This window comes from Neopsephotus bourkii, unplaced genomic scaffold (assembly GCF_033783945.1).
Source record: "Neopsephotus bourkii isolate Nb327-2 ecotype Australia unplaced genomic scaffold, CSIRO-AGI_Nbou_v1 NB_1574, whole genome shotgun sequence".
Lineage (NCBI taxonomy): Eukaryota > Metazoa > Chordata > Aves > Psittaciformes > Psittacidae > Neopsephotus > Neopsephotus bourkii.
The window spans coordinates 6,927,959-6,948,640 of record NW_026902050.1 but is presented as its reverse complement, the minus strand read 5'-3'; the positions used below and the strand labels follow the sequence as shown (position 1 = coordinate 6,948,640).

General features: G+C 39.0%; 1 protein-coding gene and 1 long non-coding RNA gene across 5 annotated transcripts in view; one reads left to right on the top strand and one right to left on the bottom strand.

The window, feature by feature from the left end:
• Nucleotides 1-20,682, bottom strand: part of LOC133222193 (uncharacterized) — a 400,427-nt gene that overhangs the window by 23,657 nt on the left and 356,088 nt on the right. The gene's annotated exons all lie outside the window — the stretch shown is intronic.
• Nucleotides 1-20,682, top strand: part of BCHE (butyrylcholinesterase) — a 314,562-nt gene that overhangs the window by 268,371 nt on the left and 25,509 nt on the right. For 2 of the 4 annotated variants that reach the window (XM_061371672.1, XM_061371675.1), the window contains exon 1: nucleotides 17,996-18,145. The exons of the other annotated variants lie outside the window; for them this stretch is intronic. The gene's annotated coding sequence lies outside the window, so the exon portion shown is untranslated. Of the gene's footprint in view, nucleotides 1-17,995; nucleotides 18,146-20,682 lie in introns of those variants that run through there. 4 annotated transcript variants of the gene reach the window in all.

The window sequence follows — 20,682 nt, the reverse complement described above, 5'->3', positions numbered from 1 at the left end:
ATATGTTTTATCTGCCTTATGGAGCTTCAGACTCACTGAATAGTATAAAAGAAAAATTGTCTTTGTTCTGATTTATGAGCACTCACTAGTAACACAGATTCTTCCCTTGGGACATTTCTGCTGAAGTGTAACCACATCAAGATTAAGCTTCCTCTTTGCATGCACCTAGTCTTGTGGGTGCTATTACGAGTTAAGACATAAAGACTAATCTAAAGCAAGCAAGTATTTATTGCAATAGAGAAGTATAGAATATTTGCTGAGTAAGCTAGTATGTTTTGCTAGGGACTTACAGGGACAAAAATCAGTCCCAGCAGCAAGCCTTGGGGCACTTTGTATTAACCTCCATGTATGTCAAGAATTAGATCATTTTTATTCTACTTTGTTTTCTCTATCTCATGAATAGTTTTAATCCATGGTAAAAATCTACATTTTACCCTGTGGTTTTCAAATTTCTGTAATAAGTTTTGGTGACGGATTCTGTCATAAGCATTCTAAAACTACAACAGAATGATCTCCAAAATGACTTCGGGAAGCTATCAGGAGAACTGGCTACCCTGGATTTGGAGAAGGATGACGTTCTTAATGACTTCTTTGTCTCAGGCTTCACTGGCAAATGGTCTGTCCACAACAGACAAGTCTTGGAATGGAGACGCGGGGACTGTGAGAATGAAGACCTTGTGCCTACTGTAGGAGAGGATCTGGTTTGAACCTTAAGAACCTGAATGTACACAAGTCCATGGGTCCTGATGAAATCCATCCGCAGGTCCTGAAGGAGCTGGCAAATGAATTTGCTAAGCCACTGTTCGTCATATTTGAAAAATCATGGCAGTCAGGTGAAGTTCCCAACTACTGGAAAAAGGGAAATATAAAACCCATTTTCAAGAAGGGGCAAATTGATAACCCAGGGAATTACAGACCAGTCAGTCTTACCTCTGTGCCTGGCAAAATCTTGGAGCAGATTCTCCTGGAAGGCATGCTAAGGCACTTGAAAAACAACAAGGTGCTTGGTTACAGCCAGCATGGCTTCAGTAAGGGGAAATCCTGCCTCACCAATTTGGTGGCCTTCTGTGATGGGGCTACAGAACTGATGGACAGCGGTAAAGCAGTTGATGTCATCTACCTGGACTTGTGCAAAGCGCTTGACACTGTCCCATATGACATCCTTGTCTCTAAATTGTAGAGACATCAATTTGATAGGTGGACCACTCAGTGGATAAAGAACAAAGAGTTGTGGTCAATGGCTCAATGTCCAGCTGGAGACCAGTAACGAGTGGTGTCTCTCAGGGATCGGTGTTGGGACCAATCTTGTTTAACATCGTTGCTGACATGGACAGTGGGATTGAGTGCGCCCTCAGCAAGTTTGCCCATGACACCAATCTGTGTGGTTCAGTTGATAGGCTAGAGGGACCTTGACACGCTTGTGAGGTGGGCTGATGCCAGCCTTATGAAGTTTAACCATGAGAAGTGTACGGTCTTACACCTGGGTCAGAGCAATCCCAGGCACAGCTATAGGTTGGGCAGAGAAGAGATTCAGAGCAGCCCTGTGGAGAAGAACTTGGGGGTGCTGGTCGATGAGAAAATGAACATCAGCCGGCTTCAGTGTGCGCTTACAGCTCAGAAATCCAACCGTATCCTGGGCTGCATCAAAAGGAGTGTGACCAGCAGGTCGAAGGAGGTGATCCTGCGCCTTTACTCTGCTCTCATGAGACCTCACTTGGAGTATTGTGTGCAGTTCTGGTGTCCTCAACATAAAAAGGACATGGATCTGTTGGAACTAGTCCAGAGGAGGGCCACGAGAATGATCAGGGGACTGTAGCACCTCCCATATGAACACAGGCTGAAAAAGTTGGGGCTCTTCAGCCTGGAGAAGAGAAGGCTGCATGGAGACCTCAAAGCAGCCTTCCAGTATCTGAAGGGGGCTACAGGGATGCTGGGGAGGGACACCTCCTTAGGGACTGTAGTGGTAGGACAAGGGGTAATGGGTTAAAACTTAAACAGGGGAAGTTTAGATTGGATATAAGGAAGAAATTCTTTCCTGTTAGGGTGGTGAGGCACTGGAATAGGTTGCCCAGGGAAGTTGTGAATGCTCCACCCCTGGTGGTGCTCAAGGTCAGTTTGGACAGAGTCTTGGGTGACATATTTTAGTGTGAGGTGTCCCTGCCCATGGCAGGGGGTTTGGAACTAGATTATAAGGTCCTTTCCAACCCTAACTATTCTATGATCCTATTATTCTATGATTTTATCTCAATTTTTTAATCATGGAGTTTAATGTTCACTTTTATTACCCCAGCCAAAACACTGGACACATCATAGTAGTAGCTTCTTTTCAGTAATTTGGACAGTAGTAAATCTGAAAATGTCCAACATATAACTACCTTCTTTCTGAATTGACAGATTCACATTTCATATTTACAGAAGCAGGCTATAATAGTGCTACTGTGATTTTCAGCAGCTAAAATTCTGGTTGTATTCTTTGGGAGAAAATTTTAAGACAGAAAGCAACTGTGCAGCATGCCACTCACAACTAAAGTGTGATCTACAAGCTAGGATGGTACTAGATGCCCACTGGGAGCTGAATAACCTGAGTTGTGTTTCTTGTGTTTTAGCAATTCCTTATCCAATGTATTCCCACTGAGGTGCATGAAAAACAGAGCTAGGAGCTGTTTTTTCTTAGAGCACTTTGAAGGAAGATAGAAGACAGTTTATGTTACATCAGTTGAGGAGGAGAGCACACATAGAAATGCTACTCCAGCACCAAGCAAAAAGTTGAAGTGTCGCTAAAAGGTTTGGGAATATTAAAAACAGAATATATAGTCAAATGCTTAATGACACGGAAGTTAAAATTCAACTAAACGTGACTCTACATTATTTTGTCAAGGTTTAAAGATTTGGGGTCCTGGTTTAGTTTTGTGTTGCCTTGCATCACAAAGCCCTGAAACTGTTCTTATTTAATTATCTAGTTTTATGAGAGAAAGTATCAGGATCCAGGCATGAAACCTTATCTAAGTGTTCCTGCTCCGGCAGGGGGATTGGACTAGATGATCTTTTGAGGTCCCTTCCAATCTCTAACATACTGTGATACTGTGATACTGTGATGAATCTTAGCCATTTTTTCTTTCAGCTATCCCATGTACAACTAGCAGGTGGTGGGTTCAAAAACAAACTAAAAGGAACAGTTTTTCATGGCTCATGTACTTGTGCAACAGATCTTGTCACCAGATGTTCTGGATGCCAAATGTTTACAAGGTTGCAGAAACCAGTTGTACAAATTTAAGGAAGAAGAACCTCTGGGTGGCAATAAGATAAAAAAACCATCTTCTTATTGAGACAGTTTTTTGCTGGGTGGAAAGTTTTACCTGTATTATTACAGGTTTAGCCTGCTCTTCTACTTTACTTTTTCAGACTTCCCTGGCATTTGTCGTCAGATCTTTGGTCAGGCTTGGCATTGCCATTCTTACATATTCTTCTTTTGTAAAATTTCTGAGAGATGTTATTATTTCTTCGTAGTTAGCATATCTCCTTAGTCATACGTAATGGAAAAGTAATTTTGAGTCCAGCACAATCTGAGGTGATAGGTTGTGTAGAACAAATAAAAAAATAATTCTGCTCAGTTCAGTGATGATGTACTTAGCAACTGTGTAATGGAATACCTGAAATAATTAAATCTATTCAGAAATCAGCAAGAAATACAGTAGTCTAGGTATAATTTATGAAAAAGCATAATCTGAAAGATATTCTGAAAAAAATATGGGTTAGTCCAGCATGCCAGAGGCACTCCTATGATTCAGAGTTAGTCTAGTGCAAGGAACATTGAGGTTCCAACTGCAAATGGCCACGCTGCCCAACATCTTCACCAATCTTTACCTATTCAAAGTGTCCTCCGAGCTCTCTCCTCACTACTCTCCTGACTTTTCAAGTAGCATATAGTTTAGAAATACTGAAATATTTTATGCTGGGGAGGGGGGGAAGGCGGGGGGGGGGGGAGAGGATGGAACAGTAATAAAAGTCAACTGCAGTGATGAGCATTAATGGATGGTTTGCTGGAAATTGCACTAACACCAGTTCCTGGGTTAGCTTTGCAGTGTTTGCATTCTAAGCCTGTGCAGACGGATTATTTACTTTATTACCTAAATTTCATGGCCTGCAGACACTGTCAGTGGTTTAGAAAGTGAGCCAAAGTCCTATAAAACATTCTGATCTGTACAACTAAAAGGAAAATAGGTCTGAAGAACTTGTTTTCTTTCAGTTTTTTTAGGATTTTAGGGTCTTCCTAAATGAATAACAGCTATCAGATGAGCACAGTTGCTTAGCTCTGTGGTGATGTATATTGCTTAAGGGCAACAGCACAACCTGGTGGTTTATGGTTATTTTAATACATCGGATCATGTATCTGCAGAAGAAAACATAGGAATTTCCTTTCCCTAGAAACCAACTCGTTGCCTGTACAGAAATGAAGCTGGTTTTCATTAATTCATTTGTAAGATACCATTTTTCCTGAGGTTTTCAGAATAAATAGAAAAGACTGCAAGGGTATATGCAAAAAGATACATTAATAGGTCCTTTCCAACATCTAAGATTCTGAAACCTTGAGGCACTGTTGTGATGAGCCATTTCTTGTGGTTTTGTGCTGGATATGTCTGAATTTTTGTTCCAAGATAATAGCTAGAGGCATATAACTAGAAAAGCTTGCAATATGCACTATGCAAAAATTTCCAAAAAAAAAAAAAAAGAGAAAAGGAAAGTGTGTGTAGAAAAAAATACAAGTTTGTCTTGCTTCCTTTTTCTATTACGATGAAGCCAACCAAAGTATGTAATACATTTACAAAGAATTAATATTCAAATACCAATAGTAATATTTATTCTCTTTCTTCTGTGTCTTCAGGGTATGTGACATTGTTCAGAGTGTATCTTATGTCACAGTGAAATGAAATGGGTGTCAAATGTGATCAGACAGAATTTTCAAATAAAATTACATGTTCTATTTTGGTTGATTCTGAAGAATGGGCTATGTTATTTCTAGCTGGCATTGGTGTGGTTGCTGAACAGAGTTCTTACAAACTACATATTCAGTTCATTTACTGATCATATAAAACAGGACAAAAGCCACTAGTTGTAACTAGAAAGCTGGTACCAGTCTGATGATGGGGATGGTCCTGATTCTGTGCAAGCCTTTTTCATCTTCAGGACATGTCCAAAACACTGTTTCCTCAGTTTTGCTTAACTTGGTGGAAAGAACCTTTGAGTTCAACCTGTGTGGGTTTGGATTTGAAAGGCATCTTACAGACCTTTACCAAGGCACTAAAATGCTGATGTGCTTTGAGACTATAGTAGCATTATTTTATGCAGTGAAGATTTCTGTAAGTTTGTTAATGAAATGCTAAGGTTTCTCATTGCTTCACCTTTGTGCTTTAGTCCTGTTCATGTCTGAACTATGACTCACAATCTTGGTTCAAAGAAATGCTTTAGTCCACATGGAAGTATGATTAATGCATTTAAACTTACACTTCAGCGCACACCTAAGTTTCATTTACTTTATTGTTATCAAATATATATGAAATGTAAAGTGTTCTGAAATTTATGAAAAAGTTTCTTATTCTGCTTTAGCTTATTATAGAAGAAATATATCATTACATAAATATGATAAAATACCCAGAATACCAGATGATATTTCTGAAAACTGTACAAAGAGCTTTGGAAAAGTGAAGAGGTGGGGGAAAGAAAGAAAAGAAATAATTATTTTCTTTTTCTTGAGTACTGAGTTAGAGGACAAAATGTCATAGGCCAAATCCTGTTGTTCACAGCCTTTTGCTGTAATCCACTGAAGCACAGGGAGCCAATGCATTTCCCACTTTCCTGCACCCCACTGAAACAGATACTGGAAGTATGCTCTGTTTTGCCACAGCTAGACATAACTATGAACAGAAAACAAACACATCTGAGGTGAAATGCTTTTGTGCCAGCCTCCCACACATCCTGCTTCACAGTGAAGGAACGTCAGAATATTTTTCAGCTTGTTAAAAATTATTGGTGAGCAGAGTGACATCAGGTCTACCTACTTAATATGTCCATCACTAACCCATCAGACACTGCTTTTCACTTTGCTCTCAGAGTAGGTGAAAGTTTGATTACTGGATGAAGAACCACAAATCAGCTGGGTTGAGCTGACATATCTCCCTCAGCATCTACCATCATAACTGCTGTGTAGTGTCTGGGGCAGCATGGACACACCCCACTGCTGATCTGTCCTCTCCTCTGCTTTCCTAAATGTTTGCAAAAGTTATCCCATATTTTCATGTTAGCAAAAAGAATTTGCCAAAACCAGCCTACTAGTTGGGGACATCTGCCAATGCTGACAATTGAGCATCTAACCCCCCTCAGAGAATAAGCATGTACCCAGTTTTCATGCTTGGGCAAGATATAGCTCATTTTTCCATTTTAAATGGAGTGAAATAGAGAGGGTCTGTATTGTTTTCACAGTGCCATTCGTGCCAACAAAGCGAATGCTGTATCAGTGTTTGCAGTATATTTAGAGGGTGAATCATCTTTTACTCAGAGGAGTAAAAATTCTGTAGTATAAATTCAATGTGTCCCCATACATGTTGACGAAATAGTATTCTTATTGCTACAAATTTTGTATTAAATTATTTAGGTCAGCTTAAATTTGGAAAGCAACAAAATAAACACAATTTTGACTCATTTACATGTCTATGAATATTGTAAAATGGTTTGCTTCCTAAATTAAAATGATACAAGCAGTTTGGCAGGAAAATAAGCAGCAATATTTTTGCTATATTTTTGAAAAGCTGGTTGTAACAGTCAGTAACAGAAGAATAAGTGGGGGCCTGGAAAATAAAAGTTCAGATTACTTTTAGCATGCACTGGATCTGTGGATGCTCAGACTTTCAGTTTCATGATATTCCTTTGAACTAGGTAATATTTTGAGTCTTTGCCTAATGGTTTTACTACATACTGGTGCAGATGCGGGTAGCACACTTTCGAATTGTACGTCTTTAGAGATCTTAGGGTTGCTATATCAATAACCATGATGCAGCGATTAAAGACTGCCTAATAGCATACATTGTCAGGATATGGAGTATCACATTAAAGGTCATTAATAGCTCTATCCTGTGCATTCACATGATGTGACATAGCAGGTGTCAAAAGTTACGGCATCCTGTCAAAGGTAGACATGTTAATAACTGCAGTAGGCAGTGGCATACTGCACCATGACTGCACCGGAGTCCTTCCTGCTTCCTTCTGAATGACTTGTCCTCAGTGCCTGCCCTCATCCTACCTCTTACTTTCTCTGCTGTTGAGGTGCCAGCTTTTCCCAAAAACTCCAGACTTCATTTCTGACGGAGCCTATCTCAGACAAACACCCCTCTGTTCTTCCTTATGGGAAGGAGCTTCCCATAAACATTTCCACATAACTTTACAACCACTTACAGAATCATAGAATAGTTAGGGTTGGAAAGGACCTTATGGTCATCAAGTTCCAAACCCCCTGCCATGGGCAGGGACACCTCACTCTAAACCATCTCACCCAAGGCCTCGTCCAGCCTGGCCTTGAACACTGTCAGTGATGGAGCATTCACAACCTCCCTGGACAACCTATTCCAGTGCCTCACCACCCTAACAGGAAAGAATTTCCTCCTTATATCAAATCTAAACTTCCCCTGTTTAAGTTTTAACCCATTACCCCTTGTCCTATATCACTACAGTCCCTAACAAAGACTCCCTCCCCAGCATCCCTATAGGCCCCCTTCAGATACTGGAAGGCTGCTATGAGGTCTCCACGCAGCCTTCTCTTCTTCAGGCTGAACAGCCCCAACCTTCTCAGCCTATCTTCATATGGGAGGTGCTCCAGTCCCCTGATCATTCTCGTGGCCCTCCTCTGGACTAGTTCCAACAGATCCATGTCCTTTTTATGTTGAGGACATCAGAACTGCACACAATACTCCAAGTAAGGTCTCACAAGAGCAGAGTAGAGGGGCAGGATCACCTCCTTTGACCTGCTGGTCACACTGCTTTTGATGCAGCCCAGAATATGGTTGGCTTTCTGAGCTGCAAGCGCACACTGCCGGCTCATGTTCATTTTCTCATTGACCAGCACCCCCAGAAGGACTTCTTCTTCTCAGGGCTGCTCTGAATCTCTTCTCTGCCCAACCTATAGCTGTGCCTGGGGTTGCTCCGACCCAGGTGTAGGACCTTGCACTTGGCATGGTTAAACTTCATGAGGTTGGCATCAGCCCACCTCACAGGCGTGTCAAGGTCCCTCTGGATGGCATTCCTTCCCTCCAGCATATCCACTGAACCACACAGCTTGGTGTCATGGGCATACTTGCTGAGGGCGTACTCAATCCCACTGTCCATGTCAGCGATTAAGATGTTAAACAAGACCAGTCCCAATACCGATCCCTGAGGGACACCACTCATTACTGGTCTCCAGCTGGACATTGAGCCATTGACCACAACTCTTTGTGTGCGGACATCCAGCCAGTTCTTTATCCATCGAGTGGTCCATTCATCAAATTGATGTCTCTCCAATTTAGAGGCAAGAATGTCATGTGGGACAGTGTCGAATGCTTTACACAAATCCAGGTAGATGACATCAACTGCTCTACTGCTGTCCATCAGTTCTGTAACCCCATCAATTGCCTTACAGTCATGTGGCTATATGCTGTATGTTGCTTTGTGGTTTACAGTGTGTGTGTCCCATCTTTCTGTTTCCACCAGCTGCCACTTATCTTAAATTGAAAGCTTTTTTTCTCTAAAGCTGCTCATAGATGATCTTTCTGCACACCCCATTATATGCGACATCCTGATCATGACTGAAACTCCAGTCATGGAGAGAAGACCTGGTAGCACTTTCTGAGACAAAGGTTTTTCTGTGTAAATGTACAATAAAATTTCCATACAATAAATTCAAAGAGATTTTGCTAAAGATCTTTAACCCAGTAATGGGGCAGAGAGAACACTTTAGAAAGTGTCACCAATCAGTAAATGAAGGTTGTTCTTTGGATGTTTGCTGTGTGGAATGCTGGTTATCAGCACTAGATTGTGCATTCACTTCAGTGTCACTAACAACTCCAACAGCTTTTAGGGATTTTACTATTCTTTGAGAATCCCATGCCCATTATTCAAGTGACATTGTTGGCTTTAGCAGATTGGTTTTCCCGCTCATTATCTTCAGGTGTGGAGGGAAGCATTTTGTCTGTCATTCAGCCACTTTATCAAATAAATATCCATTGAGGCACAGGCAGCACTTCTGTATGTTCTGCTGCTGAGTCTGTGTGTGGAGCAGAAATGACTAAGCTGGAAAATCTCCACTTAACACCCACAAATCCTTGGGATCCTGTCTCATATTTTAGCTCAAGTGTAGCATACTAGGTAGACATCCCTTGCCTGTCGAACAGCTCTTTGATAGCTCATCCCGTAGCAATCTTATATCCAGGACAAGAGATACGAAATGAAGAATTGCTTAAGACAGGGACTGACTTCCCATGTTTACGCCCCATTGCTCAGGGTTCAAAAGCTTTAAGTCCACAGAGCAGACACCAGAGCTTGGGGATGTTTTTATGTATATGTATATATATATATGTGTGTGCATATATATATACGTATATAAGTGTATATCCTACTGATTCTTTATTTGATTATCCAAAATCAACGCATATTTATGTTTACCATGGCTCAGTTCTGAAGGCTGTTAGGTACTGGCTGTGCACAGTCCCATTTTCTGCTGGCTGACCAGATGGCCTTCGGGTTTGTTTGCAGAGATGAGCTGGACATGTGTAGGTGTGCGTATTGGGATGGGAAGCTACCCACGAACACACTGTGACTGCAATAGCAAGTAGGGTAGCTTGGTGAGAGCAACAAAAGAGCCAGTTCTGAGGATCTGATGACATACACACTGCAGGGCTTTTTATTTCTTTATTTCTTTCATTATTTTTTCTTTCCTGAGTCTGTAGAAGCTTGAGACCGATCCCATAGACTGAATCTCCATTTCCCATGCATCAGGTATTTAGCATGAACTAAATTGCTACTGTCCAGGCACCCATTGCTGAAACATCTGTCTCAGTGTTAGCTTGAAATCATTTACACTGGGATCACTTGCGCCCAAAAAGACAGTAATTTGGGAAGCATGGAAAAGAGCTGGATCTCTTCACTTGGATTCTCTTTCGTCAAACACCTTGTTTCCTGTCCATTTTGGTATAATTACCTCAACAACATTTGATAAATTTTATTTCTTGCCCATTTTCCCTTGAAATAGCTTCCAGGCTTCTCTATAAAGCCCTTTTTGATTCAGCTCTTTCCCTATTTCATGCACCAATACATAATTTTTGTACAGAGTTTTACTGATTGGTTTTCTTACCATTATCTTATTTTGCTGTTTTATGGTTGTTGTTAACATTTATTAGAAAAACTATATTTTATACTCTGCATGTAGGAACATCGCTGCACATTTTTTGGCAACACTAAGAAGAGCTGACTGAAAATTGGAGGGGTGGAATGAAAGGAGAAAAGGCAGCATAAGAGTTAGCGAATTGTTTCTCACTTTTCAAACGGTTAAATGCTAAACACTGGTAAATGTCCTTTCACTGAGGACAGTTCATATATAAAAACAAGTATGCTTAATCAGAAAGGCAATATCACATGCACTTACATTTCTTTGTGTGACATTCAAAATCTTCAATGTTTTCATCAGCTGGTGATGGTGTTCATTTTGCATGAACACAAAAATTAAAATAATTTTAATGTTTTCACAGAGTAAATCTTAGCAAGTCTTTCACTTTATTACTCCAGTGGCACTAGGTAATAGGCTGACATCTTATTAAAGCTATGTTCCTGCTGGATAGGCACTGAAAAGCAAACTGTGTAAAACTTAGCAGCACCTGCCTGCCTACCTGTGGGTTTTCTTCAATGCAAGTGAGTCACTGCTTTGGCAAAAATGAAGGTACGTGGTTTTGTGCCATAATATTCCATCTGTGCCTTCTAAATCCATTTCCAGACCAAATCCTCACTACAACCTTTACTATGATTAATTATTGTGCACTAAAGATTCACAGCTGTGGTGGTGGCTCCTGGGCAGACTGCTCTGAAGTGCCTTTTCTTCCCCATGCAGTGTCTACCAGCTTAGGAGCCCAGGACTATTCTGCATAACTTTTGATTTTTGCCACTGTGACTTAGAAACTGCAGCCTCTGAATCCCAGGGGCTGGCTTCTGTTTACTGTGAAAAATGGATGGAAATGCTGCTTTTATTCAAGATTACCATCAGAAAGTCCTCAGTCCTTAGTAATGTATTGAGAGGAAACCTGCCAAACTGCAGCTATAAAACTGGGGGATTTAAAACAAACCAAGAATGATGGTGTTCTAAAGTTGTGGGTGTCTGAATGCAAGTCAGTCTTTTTTATGATCTTGGGCACATCTTTCAGTTTCCCTGTAACCTTGGTCTGATAACTTCAATAGAAAGTCTTTCAGGTTATGGGCTGTCTTTTTGCATTGTGGACTGAACCTGCCTTCAGGCAAAAGTAAGAGAATGAACAGAGAATCATAATGTTCCTGCAAGTGCTAAAAATGCCTTTACTCCCCAGACAAAGTCCTAAAGGTCTGTCCATGGTGCCATGTTCTCTATCAGTGTACTAAAGTTTCCTTCCCTGTTTCAACTTGCTGCAACCCCTGCTAAGGAAAAATACCCTTACGGATTGTTTTCAATGCTAAAATGTTACTACATCATACGGAGAAAGAGGCTGGAAAAAGTCAGTGTTGTTTCAAGATTGCATAATTTCCTTTGTGCAAACAAAGGCAAGAGGAAGAAAAGATGAGTTTATGGGGTAGTATAATATATCAGAAATCTGCATAGGGCAGAATAATCATGAGCAGAACGTAGTGTTAAGAAAGTAATGAAGGTTACTGATGAAGAATAATCCTCTTTTACAAAATAATGTTTTCTACTAGTTGTATATTAATGTTTTGTCAGAACCAATATACCCTTAATATTTTTACTTGTATCCTTGAACTTCATATGGAGCATCATATTTTGAATATCATATTACCTTTTAAGTTAACGTTATGTACTTAATGCATAGACATATACCAAGACTTGAGGGAGTCTACTGTACTTTACCACTAAGCCACCTGTTCTGAAAACTTTGTTTTTCAAGCAGATGGCACTGTGATGAATTACCTGATATTCACCACTCATGGCATCTTCCTGAAAAATTTGCACAGATGTTTATAATGAGATTTTAATGATTACACAACAGTTACACATGCAGAGAATGAAGGGGCCAGGGAGTTTGCTTCTCTGATGGGACTACAACAGTGCTCATCAGTGGCTGAGCTTTTATGAGCAGAATGGTCTCTGCGCATGACCCTATGGCAGAAATCAGTTGTGCCACTGTCGTAACAAAAGAAGCATAACCTCTTCCATGGTTGTCTGTTTTTCCCAAAGTTATATTTCTTTCATGAAACACATAGGTGAAGAGATCAAACCAGCTGAGAATTATAGAAAATAAAGGAAAAAGAGCTCTGGAATATTTTTTAGTTTTGCCATTATGCAGGCAGAGATAGGAAAAAAATAAAACATGTGACCTGATGTTGACCAACATCCACTCTTCTTTCCTCTTACTTAAAGCTACTGAAAAGGTGCAGCCCAGCTGCTTTCATTGCATGTGGGCTGCACTAACCTCTCAAATTTCCTCTCATAGGCTTTAGACCCACATAGAGCAACAACAGGGCACAAGTGGATCTCAAGTTTTAACTCCTAACAAACACCTATTATTTTCACTAAAATCCATAGTTGCATCATATTCAGGTGTTGTAACCCATTTATTGCAGATGGGACTGGGGCACTTCTTTCCTCTCTAACTTGTTTCCTTTGTAACTTCCCACCTGCAGATCCCAGCAGGTCCTGATGCAAGGCTCAATTCTTTCATTTCTATTTTCAACATGCTGGATGAAATTGAAATCTGAAAACTGCAGTGGCTTAAGATAAACCTTTGAACATATCTATGGCATTTTTCATTAGAGATGTGTATCCCTCCTGTGGATGCAGAAACTGAAAGATGGAGGATCGTGTTAGTGATAAGGCCTAAAGTAAAGAGTGAGAATTGAGAGAATTGGGAATCAGGAAGAGTTCCCACCTTCCAGATACAAATTCTACTTAACAAATTCAAATGAGCTCATTTATCCATCAAACTTTTTAGTTATTCACAGAATTTTGGTATGAGAGGACAAGTTATCCTTGTGAACTTCACACTGTTGTCAGTAGGTGATTACCAGCAACCCAGCTTGGTTATTCAGGTGTCTTTAGATAATTTAAAACAGTTAGACTTTACTAACAGTAGGAAAGAAAAAAAATAAAACCCAGTTATATTGTAAATTAATTAATTTCTGCAGAAATCTGTGAAACTTAACATAATTTAATTAGCTTTATCATGCTCACACAAGATTTCAGCTCTTTGCTGACACTCCAATTTTGCCTGTGTTCTTACAAGCTAAAGAGCAGGCTAAAATAACATCATGCAAGACATATTGTATACACTTTTTTTTTTTTTACTTTCTTTATTGAATCTGATCTCTATATAAGACAAAATACTGAGTTATGTAAAGGTATCATAAAGAATTAAGAGTATGTGAACATTCAAAAGAATTAATAGCAATAATAATAGCTTTTTCTTTTAAGTGGCTGTATTTTTTCATTGGCTGTGATTTCTCCAAGAATTTTATAAAGGTACAGACCATAATTGTGCTAATAAAGAGGAAATTACACCTATAATTAGAGTAATAAGGAAAAAGGTACAGCAGATCATAACTGAACCAGTAAGAGGAAAATATAATAATGTTTAATCTCTTATATGACTGTTAGTGTCTTCTGTATACTTAATAAATTGGTATCCATTTTCACAGTATGTATCTAAGACAATTTTCCTAATATGATCAAAGTACTCTTCAGGTCTGTGGCTGGGAACTTCTGCTAGTCCTGGAATCTCCTCTGGAGTGAGGTTTCTTTGAATAACCAGAATAACAACAAATTTCAAACAGGTCTGACAATCACGTGTAGCAACGTTTAAGCTATCTCCAGATTTATTTAGGGTGACCCTGGTTTACGTTCAGGGGTATTCAAAGGTGTTTTGTGCAGCACCAAGTATGAGATTTGCAAAAGAAAGACAGAAGGATGAGGAAAGTGTAACCTTTCTGGGTCACTGTATTTGGGCATGGAAAGATGCTCTGCAAGTAAGTGAAAGTATTTATTTTCTAATATGCACAGTAGAATAACATGAAAGGAAGCTCCAAAGCCAAACATCAATAGTTCCTTGCTGCTGCTGAACTCCTATCTTTTGTGGTCTTTACATGAAAAACCCACAGTCTGCAGCTTTTCTGGTTTTCTTTCTGAGTCCTTGGGCTGCTGTCTCCATGTTGGCAATCATAACTCTGGCAATTTTACCTTTCCTATCTTGTACAGCTTGAGCTTGCTTGTTTTCCTCACAGCTTTTTCTCACCACGTAGTGGTTTTCTCAAAGATTTCAGCCAAGGTCACACAGATGCTCAGCGTAAAAACTCAGCCAGGGATGAGAGACAGCCAAGCCCCTGCTCAAGATTTTACCAGGGCTGGATTTTTTAAAAACCTCCCCACATTTTCATACCAATGGTGTTTCATATATTTTAGCTATAATTTGCCTTTTGATTTTCCCCCCACCAAGTAAAATATGCTCCATCCCTTGCAGTGTTCAAGGCTGTGGCAACATGGTTTAGGATGAGGTGACCCTGCCCATGGAAGAGAGGTTGGAACTAGATGATCTTAAGATCCTTTCCAAACCAAACCATTCTATGATTCTATGATTTTACATGTTAATAGCATGTAAATATTTCCTCTCACATGCACACACTTCATATGTGATTTCCTTTACTTTTTTGCAAAGCTTTTCAGACCAGTTATATTTGCAGGAGCCCAGATGCTCTTTGTGAGGCTGTAGTTGGCTTGGAAGGCCAGGATCAAAGCTGATGAATGGGACTCTCCACATCCAAGTAGAACTAGAAAGCTCAGAATCTCTTATAGATTTCTCAGCTCTATCAGGTAAATCCTGAAGATAACCCAGAATGTGCATAATTTAGGATATTAATAAATGTAAAGTTCTCCATATGAGTAGGAAATATCCGAAAGGGCGGTTAATAATAAACTAAATCAAAACAAAAAAGTTGATAATTCTACAGTATGTATTTTTTTAAACTTCTCTCTACTTCTTAGCCTATTAAATAACATTCTTTCCTAGAGCTGGCTTTTGCTTTCATTTCTTAAGAGACTTGGACACCTCCCATATAAAACTCCTACACCAATGTGACATCTGTTTCATATGTACGTGTACATGTTCTATAATGAAAAGACATCACTATCTTTGGTGGGGATATTCAAGAACCTTGCCTTCAATGAAAATTTACATAACTTCCCAGAACCCCCATAGGTAGATAGATGGAGCTGTCTAAAAGTACTAGTATATGCACATATACATATGTCTATATGTATATATGTATATATTTATAACAGCATTTATATATGTATATACACACACACGTATATGTATGGCATTCTATCTGCTAGTTTGTACCTCCTTTCCTTTCAAACTTCCAAAGGAAAACTGAGAAAATGACCAGTCTACACTGAATTACTAAAGGCTTTAAATGTATTTAGTTTTCAAGCAGCTATTTTTAGTAAGCTAAGTAATAACTAAAATAAGTATTTTCTTTCACAGCACACAGTTGTAAAACTTTAATTTATATGTTAATTTTTTAATTAAAGGAAAGAATTATAAAAAAGGGCTTGGTTCTCTTTAAAAGGACAGCAAAATAGTTTAATATTAAACTGAAGTATAATAGTCGAGAAGTACAACAGACTAAACAGTCTGTCTTAATGCCCTCCTTCCCTGAAGACATCCAGGTAAACCCAAGGCTGAACTCAATATTTTCTACCACCTAAGAAACAGCCTGAAACAGTTGATTCACCTTGCCAGAGTCCATAAAAATGCTCCACATTTTGTATTTGGTAACTGTGTTTGGCTCAGAGCAGGAAGCTCTTCCAGTTTCCCTTGGCACTGTACTGGGAGTAAGAGTGGGGTAAAGAAAGGGAAAGGGAGCAGCAGTGACAGCTGATGTAGGACAATATGAACGATGCTGGAAAACAGATGAAACCTGAAACAGCATTTTTAGTGTTTGAGTATCTTACTGTTTCTCTACAGCTCAAGGCATCAATGAGGGTTGAGAATACAATGGTTTGCTATAAGCATCAGAGGTGCTTTGTTTAATAGTGGCTTCTAACATGATTTTGAGCTTATGATTCATTCTCTCTAATGTCATGGAAATGAAGTAAATGTGTGTCACCTGGCCATGTTTCCAAATGAGTTCAAGAGGCATTAGACGAAGCCAGTGAATGTGCATGTCAGAGAACATTGAATATTGCCCTTATTTAAAGATCACAACTTAGCTTTTCCTGCAGGAAACTGCATTTGAAAAGTTGTGATCAGCAAGAATTGCCACTATTGATGATTCCAAATCAATCCTATTTTGTTATTAAATATTTCTATTTATATTACTGACATAACAATCTTGGCTAAGAATTCTGAATTCTCAACTAGCAATTATATTGGATACTTCCATACTGAAATCTTAAGGATTTATAACCTGGTTTAATCTTCAACTGGGACATATTATCTCCAATAGAAGTGTCCCTGCATATACCTATTGAATGTTCTTATCCTAAAAGTAAACAGTAAAATTAATGGGAGAAACTGAATGAGCATGCTTTCTTAAGATTTTCTCTATGAAAACATTCTTTCATATGCTAGCTTTTAAAAATAATTTGTAGCCTCCATATTAAGGTCTATAAAGTTCATACTTTTTATTTCTGCTTTATTCCTGTTCAATGCATTGCCAAATATTGCTTTTGTGTAATTGAAACAGAACTGTAGTTTGATTATTAAACAGAGAGACTGTAATTGTCTTCAGCTCTAATGGGGTAAGCAAAAGCTCTCAGTAGAAGTAAACCTGAAACAGTGAAAAAGTTTCTTTTTTTCCAGAGCAGAACCAGAGGGACAATGCTAGGGGGCCAGCAGCCTCACCACCAAGGGGTGGTCTTCTGGTTTCAAGTGGTGGCTTGGGGATGTGGGTTTGACAAGACATTTTGCAAGTGGTTGTATACAGTCTATTTATTTTCTCCACCCTTCTTCTCTATTCTGCCTTCATTTGTACCTCAAAATATTTGCAATTTAAATATTCCTCCTGCATTACAGGACATGTCTGTAGCTGCAACCCTGACAGCTCTGACCTGCAGTTTAGACTGGTTTTGCTTCTGAAGTGCTGAACTATGGTGGAAACAATGCTTAAAAGGTTCAGGCAAAGGCAAAAGGAAGGTGCCAGGTGTACTAAGCAGCATGTGTGATTTAGTACTTGAAGCCTAAGAGCAGGGAGAAAACAACACGTGACACCATATGAGTACCATTTTTAACCCTAACATCAGATGAGGACAATGAAGCTTTCTGCTGTATCCTGCAGATGGCCATGAGTCAAGTAATGCAACTGATGCTTGCCAGTTGTTGACATGTCTGTGCAGAGGACACTCCTTTTTTAACTGCCACAGTTGCTTAAACCCAAAAATAACTCCTTATCTTACAGTGAAAAGTTTGAGGTACTTTATAATGATGCTAACCTTGAGCTGTACAACAACAAAAAAAGTACAGGTAAGATTGGTGCTCTAGGCAAGATGAAGGAAAGAGAGGCAGGATTTTATTATGCTTATAATTCTGTTTATCTTTCTAGATTTAAAAATTGTTGCTCCATGATAAGAACAAATCACTCTCTGTTCCCTTTCCTGTAGAAGCTCATTCCTTACTTGCTCCAAAATGGGTTTATCTCTGTAGCATTTGTACAACTATACGAATAGCCTTTGAGCAGATGTTAGGCTGTAAGCAACGGCTGCCTGCAGATCAAGTTGCTGCTGCCAACTCTCGCGAGCTTTGTGTCAGAAACAGTTGATTATAATGACAGTACTGTCCAATTTACGGGCTGAAGCAGCAGCTGCATCTGCGTTTTCCCTGAAGTATTCAAAGATCCTGACTCTTAAAAACTTTGTAGTTCTTGTAATAGAAGTGGGGTAAGTGATTATTTACACATCTCTGTCTGCCGGATTAATTTACAGTTCAGCTTGATTTGCAAGGGGATTGGGAACTTTTAAAAGCTCTGCCCATTTGTTGCTCTCTTGGGAAAACTGCTATGCAAACAGAAGGAGTAAGCAGGCATGTGTATCAGACCTTGGCATTATCCAAGGGATCCTGGGCTAAGTAAATTAAGCTAAGCTAGAAATCACTTATTAATTCAACCATCTTTTCTATTTAAATAGTGATTATATAGTCTTGTGTATAGATTTCTTGCCTGGGTGAAGATTTGCAAGAAGAAATAGTCATTGAAGTAAATTGTGTTCCCTTGCTGAATAAGAATAGAAAAGTATAGCCTGTTAAACTTTTGCTGGAGGAAAGTACTGCAGCAGCAGCTTTTTAAAGTATGCAAATACATTATGTGATATGTCTCTACTCAGTTAATGCTGATGAGCTAAAGCAATCTTCTGACCCTTTTATTTGCACAGTAATAATCCAGTAATGTTTGTTTTGCTCAGTGTGCTTTATGTTGTTGAATTTGTTTTAATGCAACATTAAAACCTTATTAAATGTAATATTTGCCATACATTCAAGGTATAATAATAATCCCCTTTCTACTTTTGTTAATATTAGCAGAGTAACTTGAGACAAGAGCTCTCATTCAGCAACACAAAACTTCTGCATTTTCCAGTGATCTATTTAAAACTTTTTGTTTAAAATGCCACCTGTTCTTTTGAAGAGCTCATTAAAATTAATTTTTTCTCATTTTTTTCTTACTAAAGTTCTTGTCTAAAACTTCTTAGGGTGAAAATTTATGCCTGTCTGTTTTGCAATGCTACAGTGTTTTCCTCCCATCCTTTTCCTTTTTAATTAACAGGAAAGTAAAGAGGGGACTTAATTTAATTACTACTTAGATATAGAAAGCTTCAGGAACTTCAACATCTCTTGTTTTTCTTAGGGTCATTTTCTCTTCTTCGTAATGATGAAGTTTGCAATTTTAGTATTTCCAGCTTGGTTTTGTGGTTTGGTCCTGGGTGGTATTTTAGAAGTGAATATGTGAAGAAAGTCAGTGTCAGCAAAACCACAGACTTGCAGAAATTGCTTCTTCTACCTCACAGTGCTGTGCATTGGATGCTCAAGTACCAGATCCTTGTCGCTTACATTTCTCACAGCCACCCCAGTTGCCTCGGTTGACTGTGAGACAGGGTGAAAGAGTTTAGCCCTAAACTAATCCTTACATAACATTCCTCACCCAGCCTTTTAAAGATTTTATTACAGGAATGAACAAAACAGAAATGACATAGAGATAGGAGCTAAATACCACTAAACTATATGAGACTCCTGTGAGGCTACTGCATGCTGACAGAGCAAGCCTCTGCTTACCCAAACTTATTGGGAGCTGCTGGACCATATGAGTCATCCAGATTGACTACTCATGTCTCTAAAGTTTAGGGTATATGGGGGCATTTGTTTCTAAAAGTCAAGCTGAAGGCTATGTGGAGTGTTAGACCAGCCCTGAAGTCTATTGCCCCCATTTACCACCTTATCCTTTTCTTTCTTTAATAAAAAGACAAGAGCATAAATGCTTATGTTTTCTAAAATTTATCTATTTTCTACCTGTTGGATGATAAAATATTTTCTCTGAGGATTCTTTCTTCTCCTTTGATGCTATCTCAAAGTTAGGAACTTCTTTGCGCACAATCTTTCTTTTCCTTCTTCCTGTTCCTCTTTGCCTTCCCCCCCACCATTTTCATAGTTCATTTCCAAGAATACGTGAACAAGCAGGAGGAGCTCAGATTAAGCCACAGCTGTACTTTCCACAGAAATTAGCTTAGTTCCTTTTAAGGACACAAGTGCTTCTTATTAACAAAGAATTGTCTGTTTAAAGTGGCAGGACAGAGTACACTATGTATGACAGGGCAACAAGCAAAAAATAGAAAGGAACTTTGTTGAACATTTTCAAATATGTAAACCATAGAAATGGGTTTTAGCAAATAGTCTTTTCCTGAGTTTTCGCTTTCAAGGAGAAGATACTGGGGGTTTAATAGCATTTGAAAATGTTGGCTTAAATAGGACTATTAGCATGCTTAAATGGGGTACATAATAAACATCTATACCCTTAGCTTTAAGATAATATTAATTATCATTGGAAGTTTTCAGGATGCAAATGCCAGGCTATAGTTAAATTATTGGGCAACACCTACATATATTAAAGAAAACCTTGGCTTTTTAGGATTTTAATATTTATTCTAAGTAGTAGAAGTGCGACTACTTCTCATTACTATGATGGTTATAAACTTGGTTATGTTGCTTTAGAGAAAAAATATCTCAAAAGAAATATTTTATTTAGGTCTTGGTGAACCTCTGTACACCAACTGACATTCAGTTCAGAAGTCCTTCATGTACTTCACTTGTTCAAGCACTTTCAGATCTTGCAGCATAGGAGTAGGACAGTGAAATCACCCAGTGCTTTGAGTTTACAGCAATGCCATCTCAATGGCATCTACTGTGAGACTAGCATATAGTTCAAAACTTA